Source organism: Oncorhynchus clarkii, chromosome 6 (genome assembly GCF_045791955.1).
Source record: "Oncorhynchus clarkii lewisi isolate Uvic-CL-2024 chromosome 6, UVic_Ocla_1.0, whole genome shotgun sequence".
Classification (NCBI taxonomy): domain Eukaryota; kingdom Metazoa; phylum Chordata; class Actinopteri; order Salmoniformes; family Salmonidae; genus Oncorhynchus; species Oncorhynchus clarkii.
Genome location: NC_092152.1, coordinates 61,627,646 through 61,645,890, shown reverse-complemented (window position 1 = coordinate 61,645,890; position 18,245 = coordinate 61,627,646). Strand labels below are relative to the sequence as shown.

At 46.1% G+C, this 18,245-nt stretch overlaps 1 protein-coding gene across 3 annotated transcripts in view; it reads right to left on the bottom strand.

The window, feature by feature from the left end:
- LOC139411378 (ankyrin repeat domain-containing protein 11-like) overlaps positions 1 to 18,245 on the bottom strand; it is a 156,883-nt gene that overhangs the window by 42,794 nt on the left and 95,844 nt on the right. For 2 of the 3 annotated variants that reach the window (XM_071157661.1, XM_071157659.1), the window contains exon 3: positions 8,183 to 8,250. The exons of the other annotated variant lie outside the window; for it this stretch is intronic. The gene's annotated coding sequence lies outside the window, so the exon portion shown is untranslated. The remainder of the gene's footprint in view (positions 1 to 8,182; positions 8,251 to 18,245) is intronic. 3 annotated transcript variants of the gene reach the window in all.

Below are 18,245 nucleotides of genomic sequence, written 5' to 3'. Positions count from 1 at the left end.
CCCGTTAACGGGATTGCAGCCCTAAGAAGTTAAGGACACCAGTGTAGTAGCAACATGGTTTCTGTGCACTGAAAGGACCCAAGTATCCAAACTCATGAAAATTCTGCTCAGTTGTTTCCCATTTACTGTGCTACAGATTAATCAAATGAAAGGAGAGAGAAAGAAGAAATAGCTAGCATGGTTTCTCACATAACATTCAGCAGGAACGTCACTGCCTACCAGTGTGTATGTGTATATAATCAGTGTGTGTGAATTAGTGTGTGTGTGTGTGTGTAAGAGATAAATGTGAGGCGCTGTGACTAGGGCTCCATTAATTAAGGATTATGGGAGGAGGTAAAAATAACCGTGGAGCGGAGCAGGATAATGAACAAAGCACGGGGGAGGAACACAGGGAGATGCGATGTGACCTTTACCAAAATGAGTACGAAAACATCATCAAAACAATCCGCCATCAAGCTCTGCCTGCACCCATCTTGTCATGCCAGGATGAAAAAGCTGTCAAAACCTTTCCCCGACGTAACAGGATTACGCAGTTATGTGTGAAAGACACTCAGTAGATTACTGATGGGATGGGAAGCGTGGAGGTTTACCAGAGAGAGCATGGCTGGAGAGGTTTCTCAGGCCTCTCAGCCATACTAGTGTTGTAAATGTCTGCCACTGCTAGGTTAGCTCCTCGTCGGTCAGTAGCCTAGATCTTAGTGTGTGTCTCTGTCTGTGTGTGTGTGTGTCTCTGTCTGTGTGTGTGTGTGTGTGTGTGTGTGTCTCTGTCTGTGTGTGTGTGTGTGTGTGTGTGTGTGTCTCTGTGTGTGTGTGTGTGTGTGTGTCTCTGTCTGTGTGTGTGTGTGTGTGTGTGTGTGTGTCTCTGTCTGTGTGTGTGTGTGTGTGTGTGTCTCTGTCTGTGTGTGTGTGTGTGTCTCTGTCTGTGTGTGTGTGTGTGTCTCTGTCTGTGTGTGTGTGTGTGTGTGTCTCTGTCTGTGTGTGTGTGTGTGTGTGTGTGTCTCTGTCTGTGTGTGTGTGTGTGTGTCTCTGTCTGTGTGTGTGTGTGTGTGTGTGTCTCTGTCTGTGTGTGTGTGTGTGTGTCTGTCTGTGTGTGTGTGTGTGTCTCTGTCTGTGTGTCTCTGTCTGTGTGTGTGTGTCTCTGTGTCTGTCTGTGTCTGTCTGTGTCTGTCTGTCTGTCTGTGTCTGTCTGTGTCTGTCTGTGTCTGTCTGTGTCTGTCTGTCTGTGTCTGTCTGTCTGTGTCTGTCTGTCTGTGTCTGTCTGTCTGTGTGTGTGTGTCTGTGTGTGTGTGTCTCTGTCTGTGTGTGTGTGTGTGTCTCTGTCTGTGTGTGTGTGTGTCTCTGTCTGTGTGTGTGTGTGTCTCTGTCTGTGTGTGTGTGTGTGTGTGTCTCTGTCTGTGTGTGTGTGTGTGTCTCTGTCTGTGTGTGTGTGTGTGTGTCTCTGTCTGTGTGTGTGTGTGTGTGTGTGTGTGTCTCTGTCTGTGTGTGTGTGTGTGTGTCTGTCTGTGTGTGTGTGTGTGTCTCTGTCTGTGTGTCTCTGTCTGTGTGTGTGTGTCTCTGTGTCTGTCTGTGTCTGTCTGTCTGTCTGTGTCTGTCTGTCTGTCTGTGTCTGTCTGTGTCTGTCTGTCTGTGTCTGTCTGTCTGTGTCTGTCTGTCTGTGTCTGTCTGTCTGTGTCTGTCTGTCTGTGTCTGTCTGTCTGTGTGTGTCTGTCTGTGTGTGTGTGTCTGTGTGTGTGTGTCTGTGTGTGTGTGTCTGTGTGTGTGTGTCTCTGTCTGTGTGTGTGTGTGTCTCTGTCTGTGTGTGTGTGTGTCTCTGTCTGTGTGTGTGTGTGTCTCTGTCTGTGTGTGTGTGTGTCTCTGTCTGTGTGTGTGTGTGTCTCTGTCTGTGTGTGTGTGTGTGTCTCTGTCTGTGTGTGTGTGTGTCTCTGTCTGTGTGTGTGTGTGTGTGTGTGTCTCTGTCTGTGTGTGTGTGTGTGTCTCTCTGTCTGTGTGTGTGTGTGTGTGTGTCTCTCTGTCTGTGTGTGTGTGTGTGTGTGTCTCTCTGTCTGTGTGTGTGTGTGTGTGTGTGTGTCTGTGTGTGTGTCTCTGTCTGTGTGTGTGTGTGTGTGTGTGTCTCTCTGTCTGTGTGTGTGTGTCTGTCTGTGTGTGTGTGTCTCTCTGTCTGTGTGTGTGTGTCTCTCTGTCTGTGTGTGTGTGTCTGTCTGTGTGTGTGTCTCTGTCTGTGTGGGTGTGTCTGTCTGTGTGGGTGTGTCTGTCTGTCTGTGTCTGTGTGTCTGTGTCTGTGTCTGTCTGTCTGTGTCTGTGTGTCTGTGTGTGTGTCTGTGTGTGTGTCTGTGTGTGTGTCTGTGTGTGTGTCTGTGTGTGTGTCTGTGTGTGTGTCTGTGTGTGTGTCTGTGTGTGTGTCTGTGTGTGTGTGTCTGTGTGTGTGTGTCTGTGTGTGTGTGTCTGTGTGTGTGTCTGTGTGTGTGTCTGTGTGTGTGTCTGTGTGTGTGTCTGTGTGTGTGTCTGTGTTTGTTTCTGGGGCTTCTAAGAGCAGGCTCAGGCGCCAAGACAGGCCGAGGCCCCAGAGCCCAGACCACAGGCAGGCTGACAGGGGACAGTTGGCAGGGCTGCCTGAGACAACAGCATAAACAACCATGAGGAGTGGAAACCCGATCCCTCACAGTGGAAAAAACCCTCAGCGCACCAGGCAGAAAGAACAGCAGAGAAAACACTTCCATTATACCACCTCATTCCACATGGAGCCTCTCTGGCTGGGGAGCAGATTCACAGGAATCCTGGCCTGACACACACACACACACACACACACGTCCTCTCTTGCTCTATGGGGAAGTTGATTGGGAGCGTTCCGGGGGACCAAACAGAATTCTAATTTGTCCTGGTTCAGCAGTAGCAGTGGCATGAGAGGAGCCGCTCCCTCAGATCCCAGATGAATTATATATCTATAAGCCAGATGAAAGGCCTCTAACAGCACAGCATGGCAGTCTGAGAGCTGGGGCGGGGCCTGGGGTGCTGCTATGCACCCCCAACTGCCCACTGGGAGGTGGCTGGCTAAATAGGGTACAGCCAGGGATACATCGTGTGTGTGTGTGTGTGTGTGTGTGGCTAGACTAAGGGAACCAATGGGCTGGAAAACACTGAAAGCTTGGCCAAGGTGAACGTCACACTCTAACGAGCTCAGAAGTTATTTCCCAGCGCCCACGCCCCCCTGGGGATCGCTGTATAACTTTGGAACATGTTCCCCACCAAGCACACAAGCAATTACAGCCACAACAGATGACCTGGAGCAGGCTGGCTCCACTAAATATGCTCTTTCCTTCTGAATACATTCCACCTCCAGCTCTGTCGTTCAGTCACTCCCTGGTTTCCCCTTTCTATCCTCTCTGCAATGTTGTCCTCCCATACATGTATTCTCATTGCTACTAAATGAAATCACCATTGGCCACCACTGAGCCCCACATATCCAGGGCAGCCCCTTCCCTCAGACAGACACACTGTGTCCACAGCCAGCCAGACCTGAGCCCCACATATCCAGGGCAGCCCCCTCCCTCAGACAGACACACTGTGTCCACAGCCGGCCAGACCTGAGCCACACAATGGAACAATCAATACTCTCATTAGACAAGTAGACCCGCACCAATTAGTGGTTTGGACTAGTGCTATCCAAGAACCCTTCCACTGAACCAATGACACCGGTCAACAAATATGGCCGTTTCCAATGACTAGGCTACATGGGCTAGTCAGAGGGGACGTGAATGGATTAGTATGGAGTGATTCTCTCTGCTACCTGCAGTGGATTCTAATGCAGGTCTGTTATACCCAATTCACATAGGACTTGCGGTACATTGCCTGAAAAAAGAATTGGGCAATGTTTATATGGTCCCCTTTCAAAAAGCCAAATGTTCACCACATTCTTGTCACCATTTGCCTTTCATATCGCCATTGCTTTTGCCAGGAAGGCGCGAGAGACATTAAACTTGGACCCTGTTGTGATTGTTGTCATGGTAACCGGAGTGACAGGAAGCTCGTGAATGCATATTTTCTCTGACAGAAATATGATTACGCGGTCGTTTGGTGGAAATAAAGGTTTCGGCTTTGATACCGGAAATACCTTTCAGATATAAAGAAAACGCGAAAATAGTTGGCGGTATGGTAAAGTTGGTGGAAAAATGTCTTGGTATGAAAGGGATATTCTTCCCTCCTCAGTGAAGCCTAGGCAAGCTGAAGCGTCACTGAGCTGTGACTGGCTGCCCATGTTGTGTGTGTTACTGGGCAGTAAACAAACTCCACACATGTGTAAGGGGAGAAGAACGAGTAAAACACTTGATTAAGAGAGAGGGCGTATCCCGTTTAAATAATAAATATGTGGATGCACAGGCAGAGAGAGAGGAGAGGAGAGGAGAGGGAGAGAGCAAGAGAGAGGAGAGAGAAAAATGAGGGAGAAAAAGGATAGAGTGATTGAGAAATAGGCTAATAGCTATAAGCTCACATGATTTCACAAGGCTGAAGGAAAGATGGAATGAAACAGTCTTCCTTCCCCCTCATCGCGGACTACTAGACGATGTGAGAGCAGCAGCCACTGAATTCAGAGCACAGCCTCACGCTACAATGCATTCTGGGAAGCCCTCTCCATTAGCAGCGCTGGAGCGGCACACACACACACACAGGCCTTGTTCAAGGGAGCAGATGGAATTGGGAGGTGGTGGGGAAAGGAAAGGAAGCCCTGCTATCTTCCAGTCAAACATCACCTCTTCCTTCTCAGAAAAACAGCTAAGCTTGGAGAGATACCTAGCTAGCAAAGAGAGCTGCACAGCACACAACAGGGTTTTAGCCTGCAGTGGAGACAATGGCAACAGACTCACATTCTGAGCTTGTACAGAACCATGGACATCTCGGAGAGCAGCTTGGCCGTGCCATTTCCTGGGGCAGCACTGAACCAGACTAGCACCATTTGCCCTGGTGCTCCCTCCCCCACAATGACTGCAGAGCAGGCCTTGGGGCCGGCTGGCACAACGCTCCTGGAGTAAATATCAGTAAATTGGGAAAAGTAATGAATCATCCTCGCTTCCAGCAGCCAGTATTGGGTCTGAGTGCTTTTAAGAGGCTCCGAGCAGACTTCCCCACTGATTTTAATACAGGCCTTTAACGCAAGTGTTAACATAAAGCCAACCCGTTCACCACTTTAACCCAGGCCTCCTCCATTATTGTGGCTCCTGCAGAATGTACCATGTGGAATAGCATACATCTGTACCCAGTGAGAGACTATCTGGCCCTAGTATTACAGAGGTAGAAGGAGGGGGAAGGCTGACACGGTGATACCAGACCATTTCTCACAGGAGCTATTTGCATTCAGTAAGAAGGCGTAATGTTCTTCTGTTTATGTCAGTGCAATGCCGACAGGGCACAGCTCTGCTGCATGGTATGCTGTATGGTTCCCTATAGGGGTGGCTGGCTGGGCTAAAATGGCTCTAGTGTGCTCAAGCCAGTGAACCAGGGCTGTGTGGGCGGCTTCAGGATATCAGGGTGTTTGGGACACACTCACTCCAGCTATGAGCAGAGCCCTCTGTGTAAAACAAAAGATCTGAGTCACAAGACCCCCCCGGCGGAGCTGGTCAGCTGAACATGGCAGTCTGTCCACATTCACCACATGTGAGGGGTGAGCGTCAACAATGACTTCACAAATCCAGACCAATGTTTTCCTTTGACAACCATACATCAAATGAATTGTTCTCTTGCACTCTGGGCCAAGAAATGTGCTTTCCTTCAATGTGTGCCTCGGTTGACTGTGGTGGAAAAACACTTGTATAGCTGTGGCTTGTGTTCCCCCTTCCCATAGTGTCTGTATTTGAGCCTTTCGCCTGCTCCTGGCCCCAGGCAGGACAAAGAGCTCTGGCTATTGAGCCCTGGCCTGATTTAGCCCAGGCAGGGAGCAGCCGCAGTGTTTGGCCCCTATTGGGTTTCAGCTCAATGGCTGGACAGGCTTCTCTGTCACAATGGCCACTCTGTTCTGGAGCCTCATTGGGGGAGTGGGGAGGCCATGACCCCTCAGACTCAGGGAGGGGGTTGATGAGGGTAAAAAATGGGGGCGACAGACAATTTGGCTCAAACTAGTGCATTGTGGATCTCATCTCAACTTATTCCTCTCTCCTCTTTTCCATGTCAAGAATACAAATGAATGACCTGTCCAGCAGAAACCATGTGACACACTTAACACTAGAAAGGCCTCGAGGGACACCCCCTTCCAGCCAATGACGTGTCTTTTAGACATTTCAATCTGCACCTCTCTCTTCATACAATTTCACAATTCATAGTCCTGTCACCTATCAGACTATTGCCAATTTAATCTTGTCGTTAGGCTAACTCGATTAATATGTGTGAAATGAGTTTTAATATAGTTTAGGTATCGTTTTTATTTGCCATCTGCGCAGGCTGGCTGGATGGCTGTGAATGACTGGTGGTGAATGTCTGGTGTGACATGTCCTCTGATAACTGCATACAACACAAAATACTGTTTGTGATATTAAGATTCTAACAGTGTGTTGTTATACAGACTTATTTAGGAAAAGTCAAGGACGGGGGGGGACAACTATAAAAATGGCAGAGTAATTAAATGTAAATGAGTTGTCCACATGACATTGTCGGCTTTTCTACTGTTGCAAGCACACAACTTCATCCTTCACATGGATTCTGTAGCTTTTTATTATTACTTTTTATTTTAGTCTACTTGGTAAAAAAATATGTAATCTTGAACTGCACTGTTGGTTAAGGGCTTGTAAGTAAGCATTTCACGGTAAAGTCCACACTTGTGGAAAATAAAGGTTGATTTCCTATGGCCTGTGTTGGCCAAGCTTTTAACCCCATGACATCAAATATAAAGTGAGTCAAAACACCAGCCTGACTCATCACATTGCATCAATGGAGGGAAAAGACATGAATACCAGAGCCACAACACCCTTTCCCTGTGTGTGTGTGTGTGTCTGTGTGTGTGTCTGTGTGTGTGTGTGTCTGTGTGTGTGTGTGTCTGTGTGTGTGTGTGTCTGTGTGTGTGTGTGTCTGTGTGTGTGTGTCTGTGTGTGTGTGTCTGTGTGTGTGTGTCTGTGTGTCTGTGTGTCTGTGTGTCTGTGTGTGTCTGTGTGTGTCTGTGTGTGTGTGTGTGTGCCTGTGTGTGTGTGTGTGTGTCTGTGTGTGTGTGTCTGTGTGTGTTCCAGCTCTGCAGTCCTATACAGAGGCGCAGGCCTGAGGGGATAGTTCTCCCCCTTTTTCACAGGGCATCACCATTCTGTCTGTCATCAAAGCTGCAAGACACTTCCAGACACCAACTCCAACCAGATGTATGCAATTTAGACAATTAAAGCTTTCCCCTAAAACTTGGCAGCTCTACCGCAACACAGGCACTTCTCATCAGCCTGAGCCCCACATAGTCCCGACCTAACCCAGGGAGCTACATCAGCTCTCTCTCTCTACCCATGTCTCAAACATCCAGCCCCGCTCTTGTATGTCTGAAAGCTTTACACAGCAGAAAGAGAGGCAAGAGACAGGCAGGCCTCTCCTGAAGCTATAAGCTCTCCCTCTCTCCTTCCCTCTTTCAGCCTGGCATTTCCTGTTGATGGCCCACTACTAACACCACACTCACTCTCATGGAAATATTTGACAAGCTGCAAACATTTTATCTCCACGAGCAGGAAGGCAATCAGCCAATCAGCGAAGAGAGGGAGGGAATGACAGAGTGGAGAGAAAAATGAGAAACGTGTCTTTGAGGGTTTTGGCGTACCAGGAGTTGCACCACACTGGCCCAGAGTCCTAATTATCCAGCCAGAGACAAGGCCTGGTAAGGCTGTAATGATACACCACTGCTCGTGATACTGACACCTCTTGATAGCACAGAGATTAGGTCTCCGCTGGTCTTGTCAGGCAGCCTGGCAGCCTGCAGCATGTGACTGGGCCAGCAGACATGTGGAGTAGAGAGAAAGAGCTGCTGATATAATACAGCTCTATCAGATAAGCCAGGCCAGGGAAAGATAGGGGGCGTGGGAAGGAAGGGAGGGAACATCAGGTAGGCTGGCCTGGGCTGAGACGGATAGACATGTGGGCAACAGATTGGATGCGTTAGCTAGTGTCAGTGGTAATTGTTTTTTGTTTGGGCTGGGTGGAAAACACAGCCGAGGAGGGCGGCCCCGGGTCTTACCAGTTGAACAGCAGGGGCACGGGATCCACGACAGCCTGGGCGCTCACAGGACAAGGGGTGCATTGAAACTGGGGAGAAGGGAAAGATGATACACGCATGAAAATGTGCAGACTGCATACCCGGCCACTCATGTTCCATCCACATAGCTCCCATTTTCCCCAACCTCCCTAGTGGTTTCCTGACTCTCTCCCTTTGCATGTGTCTCTTATGTTCCAGTACAGCGTTGCTCCTAAATGGACTTGACCAACACTGAAAGGTAGTCAAATACATCTCAGCCCAAATAAGGACGTAATGACGGGATGTTTTTTTGAGAGTGTGGTTGAGTGACTCATCAAAATCCTCAGTATGCTCCTTTGATCAAGAGGCACGCTCACACTGACGTAAAAGAAGACACAGAAAGGGGAACACAAAAGGACACACATGTGCGCACGCTAACGGCTCCGAAAAGTAGGCCAGGGAATCGAGCTGTTCTTCAAGGCCTCTGCTTCATTTCTAAAAGCCTGTGACAGGCGTCTGCATCCAGCCAGCCTTCCATCCCCCACCACAAGACTCCTGTTTAGTGTTCCCCTGACACACATCATTCCAGGTCTTCCCTCTTCAGTGTCATCACACACACACACGATTGCATAACAGCATGTGGGGAGCGGGGGCCCCTGTGCTGTGAGTGGGGGGGCATTGGGAGAGGGCTGGGGCTCCACTCAGTCTGAGCAGAAGGCCATATTCATATGCAGATACTGGGGGCCATGTGTGGCGAACAGGAGAAGAATTGCCTTCCCACACTGGAACCAATCACTTGTTCACAGTGAAGACTTCCAGGAAAACAGAAATGGAAACAAATAAAAACAAAGCAATTACACACCTTCTTTCCACCCTTTGTGTAACTTAAATAGGGCTGCCTTTATAAACAGTCCCAGACAAATATGAAGAGGGGATTAAAGCGGATTTAAATTTCATCTGCCGGGCCGCAGCAGCCAACAGGTTAAAAAAAAGATTGGGGAAAGTTGCATGGAGGCTCAATCTCAACTTGGCATAATGGCCCCATTTTAAAAATGTAATTTTGTCACTAAGATGCCAACTTTAAGAGCAGAACACATCCACTATGTCTATGAGCTTGAGTTTACAGCCAAAACACTTAAGATTACTACAAGCTCTACGCAGATGCAAGATTGAGTGTTGCTCGCCCCTACCTGGGCTCGAACCAGGAACCCTCTGCACACATCGACAACAGCCACCCTCAAAGCATCGTTACCCATCGCACCACAAAAGCTGTGGCCCTTGCAGAGCAAGGGGAACAACTACTTCAAGGTCTCGGAGCGAGTGACGTCACCGATTGAAACGCTATTAGCGCACACCCCGCCAATTAACTAGCCATTTCACATCGGTTACATCAGCAACTGTTCAACCAGTAAACCAAACAACAAGAATACACCCAAAAAAGTATTCTGCTTAGAAGTAATAACTTAGCCTGTAATAACTGATTACAATGTATTGTGAAATGGTAGAACCTGCTGGAGCCAACTAGCTGGCCAGGTGGTTTATTGCTCTGTGAGAAAACATGACATGTTTTTTTTTGCTGATATGGGAATGAATACACAAGCAGCATATCAGGGGCAGTGTTTAACTTCTTTGGGGTAGGGGGCAGTATTGGGTAGCTTGGATGAAAAACGTGCCCAAGTTAAGCTGCCTGCTACTCCGCCGTAAAAGCTAGAAAATGCATATAAGTAGTACATTTGGATAGAAACCACTGAAGTTTCTAAAACAGTTTGAATGATGTCTGTGAGTATAACAGAACTCATATGGCAGACAAAAACCTGAGAAAAAATCCAACCAGGAAGTGGGAAATCTGAGGTTTGTAGTGTTTCAACTCAGCCAACAGCGGGGAATTAGTTATGTTTCACTTCCCAAGGATTCCACTAGATGTCAACAGTATTTATAACCTGTTTTGAGGATTCTACTCTAAAGGAGGGGCTCATAAGAGCTCTTTGAGTGAGTGGTCTGGCAGAGTGCCACAGCCTCGGTCTGGCGCGCTCACGTGAAAGGTAGCTCCGTTCCACTTCATTTGTACAGACAAAGGAATTTTCCGGTTGGAACATTAATGAAGTTTTATGTTAAAAACATCCTAATGATTGATTCCATACTTAGGTTGGCATGTTTCTACGGGCTGTAACGGAACTTTAACTTTTCGTCCGACGTTCTGCGCGATCTGAACGCGCTTTTGGATTTGTTTACCAAACGCCCTAACAAAAGAAGATATTTGGACATAACGGATGGACATTATCAAAAAAATCAAACATTTATGGTGGAACTGGGATTCTTGGGAGTGCAATCTGATGAAGATCATCAAATGTAAGTGAATATTCAAAATGCTACAGTGCCTTGCGAAAGTATTCGGCCCCCTTGAACTTTGCGACCTTTTGCCACATTTCAGGCTTCAAACAAAGATATAAAACTGTATTTTTTTGTGAAGAATCAACAAGTGGGACACAATCATGAAGTGGAACGACATTTATTGGATATTTCTAACTTTTTTTAAAAACTGAAAAAAATGGGCGTGCAAAATTATTCAGCCTGCAGCGATTACAGCTGTAAGTCGCTTGGGGTATGTCTCTATCAGTTTTGCACATCGAGAGACTGACATTTTTTCCCATTCCTCCTTGCAAAACAGCTCGAGCTCAGTGAGGTTGGATGGAGAGCATTTGTGAACAGCAGTTTTCAGTTCTTTCCACAGATTCTCGATTGGATTCAGGTCTGGACTTTGACTTGGCCATTCTAACACCTGGATATGTTTATTTTTGAACCATTCCATTGTAGATTTTGCTTTATGTTTTGGATCATTGTCTTGTTGGAAGACAAATCTCCGTCCCAGTCTCAGGTCTTTTGCAGACTCCATCAGGTTTTCTTCCAGAATGGTCCTGTATTTGGCTCCATCCATCTTCCCATCAATTTTAATTTTATCTTCCCTGTCCCTGCAGAAGAAAAGCAGGCCCAAACCATGATGCTGCCACCACCATGTTTGACAGTGGGGATGGTGTGTTCAGCTGTGTTGCTTTTACACCAAACATAACGTTTTGCATTGTTGCCAAAAAGTTCAATTTTGGTTTCATCTGACCAGAGCACCTTCTTCCACATGTTTGGTGTCTCCCCCAGGTGGCTTGTGGCAAACTTTAAACGACACTTTTTATGGATATCTTTAAGAAATGGCTTTCTTCTTGCCACTCTTCCATAAAGGCCAGATTTGTGCAATATACAACTGATTGTTGTCCTATGGACAGAGTCTCCCACCTCAGCTGTAGATCTCTGCAGTTCATCCAGAGTGATCATGGGCCTCTTGGCTGCATCTCTGATCAGTCTTCTCCTTGTATGAGCTGAAAGTTTAGAGGGACGGCCAGGTCTTGGTAGATTTGCAGTGGTCTGATACTCCTTCCATTTCAATATTATCGCTTGCACAGTGCTCCTTGGGATGTTTAAAGCTTGGGAAATATTTTTGTATCCAAATCCGGCTTTAAACTTCTTAACAACAGTATCTCGGACTTGCCTGGTGTGTTCCTTGTTCTTCATGATGCTCTCTGCGCTTTTAACGGACCTCTGAGACTATCACAGTGCAGGTGCATTTATACGGAGACTTGATTACACACAGGTGGATTGTATTTATCATCATTAGTCATTTAGGTCAACATTGGATCATTCAGAGATCCTCACTGAACTTCTGGAGAGAGTTTGCTGCACTGAAAGTAAAGGGGCTGAATAATTTTGCACGCCCAATTTTTCAGTTTTTGATTTGTTAAAAAAGTTTGAAATATCCAATAAATGTCGTTCCATTTCATGATTGTGTCCCACTTCTTGTTGATTCTTCACAAAAAAATACAGTTTTATATCTTTATGTTTGAAGCCTGAAATGTGGCAAACGGTCGCAAAGTTCAAGGGGGCCGAATACTTTCGCAAGGCATTGTATTTCTGAGTAATGTTGACTACCCAATATGGCAAGTATATTTTTGGCTGCTTTGTTGTCTAAAGGCTGTACTCAGATTATTGCATGGTTTGCTTTCTCGGTAAAGTTTTTTTTGAAATCTGACACAGCGGTTGCATTAAGGAGAAGTTTATCTAAAGTTTCATGTATAATAGTTGTATCTTTATCAATGTTTATTATGAGTATTTCTGTAAATTGATGTGGCTCTCTGCAATATCACCGCATGTTTTAGAACTTCTGAACGTAAAGCGCCAATGTAAACTCAGATTTTTTTTATATAAATATGAACTTTATCAAACAAAACATACATGTGTTGTGTAACATGAAGTCTTATGAGTGTCATCTGATGAAGATCAAAGGTTAGTGATTCATTTTCTCTATTTCTGCTTTTTGTGACTCCTCTCTTTGGCTGGAAAAAATTACTGTGTTTTTCTGTGGCTTGGTGGTGACCTAACAATTGTTTGTGGTGCTTTCGCTGTACATCCCTTTTGAAATCAGACACTGTGGCTAGACTAACAAGATTTTTATCTTTAAAATGGTGTAAAATATTTGTATGCTTGAGGAATTTTAATGTTTTGAATTTGGCGCCCTGCACTTTCACTGGCTGTTGCGGCTAGCAGAACCCCAGTCCTAGGCAGGTTAACACTTAAGGATCGGACACTTTTCCTCTCCAATTTTCGCCAAAAATGTCATACCCAAAGTGGAGTCCCAATTCAACAGCTCAGATACGAGACGTATGGCAAGGACTACAGACAAACACGGACTACAAAAGGAAAATCAGTCACGTCACGGACACCGACGTCTTGCTTCCAGACAAACTAAACACCTTTGCGCACTGAGGATAATACAGTGCCCGCTACCAAGGACTGAGGCTCTCCTCTGTGGCCAACATGAGTTAGACAGTTAAACATTTTAACCCTCGCAAGGCTGCCGGTCCAGACGGCATCCATAGCTGCGTCCTCAGAGCATGCGCAGACCAGCGGACATATTCCTCCCTATTCCAGTCTGCTGTCCCCACTTGCTCCAAGCTGTCCACCATTGTTCCTGTACCCAAGAAAGCAAAGGTAACTGAACTAAATGACTATTGCCCAGTAGCACTCACTTAAGTCATCATTAAGTTCTTTGAGAGGTTCGGTTAAGGATCATATCACCTCTACCTTACCTGACACCCTCTTACATTTGCTTACCGCCCCAATAGATTCACAGACAATGCAATCACCATCACACTGCACACCACCCTATCCCATCTGGACAAGAGGTAGACCTACAAAAGAATGCTGTTCTTTGACTATAGCGCAGCATTCAACATCATATTACTATCCAAGCTCATCATTAATCTGTCCCCTGGGTCTGAACCTCACCCTGTGCAATTGGGTCCTGGACTTCCTGTCGGGCCGCCCACAGATGGTGAAGGTAGGAAACGACACCACTTCATTGAATCTCAACACAGGGGACCCACAAGGGTGTGTACTCAGCCCCTTCCTGTACTTTGTGTTCACCCATGACTGCATAGCCACACACACTCCAACTATATCATTAAGTTTGCAGACAAGGGTAGTAGGCCTGATTACCAACAATGACGAGACAGCATGGTGCCTGGAAGCGTGGTGCCAGGAAAATAACCTCTCACTCAAAATCAACAAAACAAAGAAGCTGATCGTGGACTTTAGGAAACAGCAGAGGGAGCACCCCCATATCCACAACGACGGGACCACAGTGGAGAAGGTGGAAAGCTTCGAATTCCTCGGCATACACATCACTGACGATCTGAAATGGTCCACCCACAGAGACAGTGTGGTGAAGCAGGTGCAAAAGCACCTCTTCAACCTCAGGAGGCTTAAACATATGCACAATTGAGAGCCTCCTGTCGGGCTGTATCACCGTCTGGTCCGGCAACTGCACTGCCCGCAACCGCAGGGCTCTCCAGAGGGTGGTGCAGTCTGCCCAACGCATCACCAGGGGCAACCTACCTGCCCTCCAGGACATATACAGCTCCTGATGTCACAGGAAGGCCAAAAAGTTCATCAAGGATAACAAGCACCCAAGCCACTGCCTGTTCACCCCGCTATCATCCAGAAGGCGAGGTCAGTACAGGTGCATCAAAGCTGGGACAGAGAGACTGAAAAACAGCTATCTCAAGGCCACCAGACTGTTAAATAGCCATCACTAGCCAGCTTCCACCCGGTTACGTAATCCTGCACCTTCGAGGGTGCTGCTCTATATTCATAGACTTGAAATCACTGGCCACTTTAATAATGGAATACTAGTCACTTTAATAATGTTTACATATTTTGTTTTACTCATCTCTAATGTATTTCAGTCTATGCCACTCCGACATTGCTCATCCTAATATTTAAATATTTCTTAATCCTATTCTTTTACTTTTAGATGTATGTATTGTTAGATATTACTGCACTGTTGGAGCTAGAAACACAAGAATTTCGCTACACCCGCAATAACATCTGCTAAACGTGTATGTGACCAATACAATTTGATTAGCTAGGCTGCCAACTTGCTAATACTACATACAAGGAAAGGTGACTCTTCATTGGTTTCACAAAATGAAAATACAAAACAATAAACATTGCTATTGCCCCCCTTGTGAGTGGCGAGGATATCACATTAACCAAAAAGGCATCCGATACTCCAAATATCCCATTCCGCCCACGAACACACGCCTAAATCAACGGAGTGAAGCTTGTCGTAGCCTTTTGGCCTGGCTACAAACAAGAACATACCTGTGGACGGCCTCCTACCCAATGATTTGCATTTGTTGACAACAAACCGTTGGGTTTAGGTGTTAACAGTTCCATCTAGGCAGTAAGAAACTAAATGTATCAGAGAAGGATGTGATTCCTATTAGACAAGAACACACAATGGGTGGTTTCCTGGAGTCAGGGTTTGCATTAGCTTTTAGAAATATGCGCTAGCAAAATGCAGACCAGCAAAATCTGCATTTGAAACAACTTCACCTGCATTTTATATTGAAAGTCAACCGTGTTCATTTGCTTCAATAGATAGTTTCATGTCCTTGATCAATGGTTTTTATTCACACAAAATAAATTCATGCAACACAATCAGCAGAAATCAGATGACAACAGAAGTGCAACACTATTTGGCTAGCAGCCACAAAAAGAAATTAGCTTAGAAATAAGCAAGGTTTTTTTTTTGCTAAAATGATGCATGGCCATCAGATTTCTCCTTCTAATCATAGAATGTTACCACCTATATTTCCTTATGTTAATCGTGCATTTTCATTTGCTACAGGAGAAAAACTACACCAGAGAAAAGTACTTCAGTCAAGAGTGTTGACAGAATGCCCGTTCGTGAATGCAGGAATAAGATTTATCAAGACAAGAGTAAATATTTATCAGCGTGAAGTGCAACTGAAGCACACTAAATTAGTCCATTTACATCATGATTTGGAGCTAAATGTGACTGAAGCCGAGCAGAAATTACAATAAGCATTTCAGATCTGCGTTTATAAAACGCAACAAAATAGTTAAGTGTTGAATTTTTTTCAGAGTGAAAAATGCAGAATTCTAAGTTAACGCGAACCCCGGGAGTTACATGTGTGTTAGCTGGAGGCATTGTAAGGGCTACTACCTACAGTAGGCATGGTTCTCCCTCCGGAATGAAACCGCTGCCTTGTGCTCCCTTCAATAACAAACCTCTGCCTCCTCCGCCAAAAGGTATAATAGCACCAATTCTTAGTGTTTCTAATGTATGAGACAATCAAGGAAAGTGCAAGATATGTCTGCACACTTTTTCCACTTCACACAGGCCTAAACTCTGCACTCCAGCCTGCTAAACGAATTAGGGCAGAATGTAATGAATTTAAAAGCAAATAAGTCTGTTAGTGTCGACCAGATAAGGTGAGAGCAGAGGCAGAGAGTGGGCCAGAGCTCTCTCGGGTAGGCCAGCGTCTCAGCTCAAAGTCAGCTTAGATCAGAGCAAACCCCAACTCACTGTACCGTGCCGTACAGCCCCTGCCCTACACAGCCCACATCTCATCAGGAGAGCGGGGAGACAAACACAGAAAAACTGTCCTATAATAGGCCAGCCAGTCACTCACTTTACCAGAGTGCATAAGTAAAACACACAGCTAATGACCATTGTTTCACACTGATTCTTGGAGATCTAGCTGACAAAATTGGCAGTAAGTTACAGTACATCAGACCAGCACAAACTAAGTAACAAGCTATTCTGCTCCCATGTGATTTTAAGCCATCAACAATACAACACTCAGTGGAGAAGATTCTGACATTTCTGAAACAGGAAAAGTAGCCTATGCTTTCTGGTTGGTTGCTAGTGGATTTCAGCAATTAGGTCAGAGCGAAGTCTGAGGGCTGTGTAGAGGAGAAGGGTTGTGTTTAAACATGACATGTTCCCTCTGCTTTGCATTCCTTGATTTTAGTTCTAGTACATTGAAAGGCCAGGTGAACATGAGACTCCGGGACATCGCCACAGAACTTCCCATGGGAACTGGCCTGGCAAATTTCATACAAAACACTGCATGACAACATAATGCTTCCAAAATGAGAACACAAATAAATCATGACACAGGCTGACTACACTGCTCGCGTTGCAAAATAAATGTAGAAATCTATATTATTCAATTATTGCACCCACACTGCTCTCGCAGTTTATGTGTGGATTAATTGTCGGAGAAGAGGACCTTGTGCATTTCAGGTAAAATAACAACAATCTTTATATCCCAGGCCAAATTAGCTAGCAACAGTAAGCTAACTAAATAGCACAAATTAGCAAACAAGTGCAAGCTAGCTAAATTGCCATAAAGGTTTAATGCTTTTCGACCTGTCCCAAAATTAATGTAATTGGTTCAGAGTTTGTTTTGATATTTTAACCTACGTGTCGTGATAGAGATTGGTGTGAGGGGACAAAATAAATGTATGCACGATAGCGCACGCGCGCTACAGGAAGGCAACAACTGCCCGAGTTACACCAGGAACGCACAATCCCTCCATCAGTGCTCAGACTGTCCGCAATAGGCTGAGAGAGGTTGGACTGAGGGCTTGTAGGCCTGTTGCAAGGCAGGTCCTCACCAGACATCACCGGCAATAACATTGCCTATGGGCACAAACCCCCCATCGCTGGAACAGACAGGACTGGCAAAAAGTGCTCTTCATTGACGGTTCACGGTTTAGTCTCACCAGGGGTGATGGTCGGAATCACGTTTATCGTCGAAGGAAAGAGCGTTACACCGAGGCCTGTACTCTGGAGAGGGATCGATTTGGAGGTGGAGGGTCCGTCATGGTCTGGGGCGGTGTGTCACAGCATCATCAGAATGAGCTTGTTGTCATTGCCGGCAATCTCAATGCTGTGCGTTGCAGAGAAGACATCCTCCTCCCTCATGTGGTACCCTTCCTGCAGGCTCATCCTGACATGACTCTCCAGCATGACAATGCCACCAGCCATACTGCTCGTTCTGTGCGTGATTTCCTGCAAGACATGAATGTCAGTGTTATGCCATGGCCAGCCAACATCCTCGATCTCAATCCCATTGAGCACGTCTGGGACCTGTTGGATCGGAGGGTGAGGGCTAGGGCTATTCCCCCTAGAAATGTCCGGGAAGTTATAGGTGCCTTGGTGGAAGAGTGGGGTATCATCTCACAGCAAGAACTGGCAAATCTGGTACAGTCCATGAGGAGGAGATGCACTGCAGTACTTAATGGCCACACCAGATACTGACTGTTACTTTTGATTTTTACCCCCCCCCCCCCCCCCCTTTGTTCAGGGGCACATTATTCCATTTATGTTAGTCACATGTCTGTGGAACTTGTTCAGTTTGTGTCTCAGTTGTTGAATCTTATGACCATACAAATATTTCCACATGTTAAGTAAGGCACTGCATCCACTTCCCCAGAGTCAGATTACGTCATGGATACCACTTTTTATGTCTGTGTCCAGTATGAAGGAAATTAGACGTGACTTCGTGTACCAACACTAACTAGCATTAGCGCAATGACAGGAAGTCTAAGGGTATCGACTAGCATGCTAGCAGAAACACAGACGTCCAGTCATTACCATCTACTGGCATGCTAAAAGATGCCCATAGACTTCCAGTCATTGCGC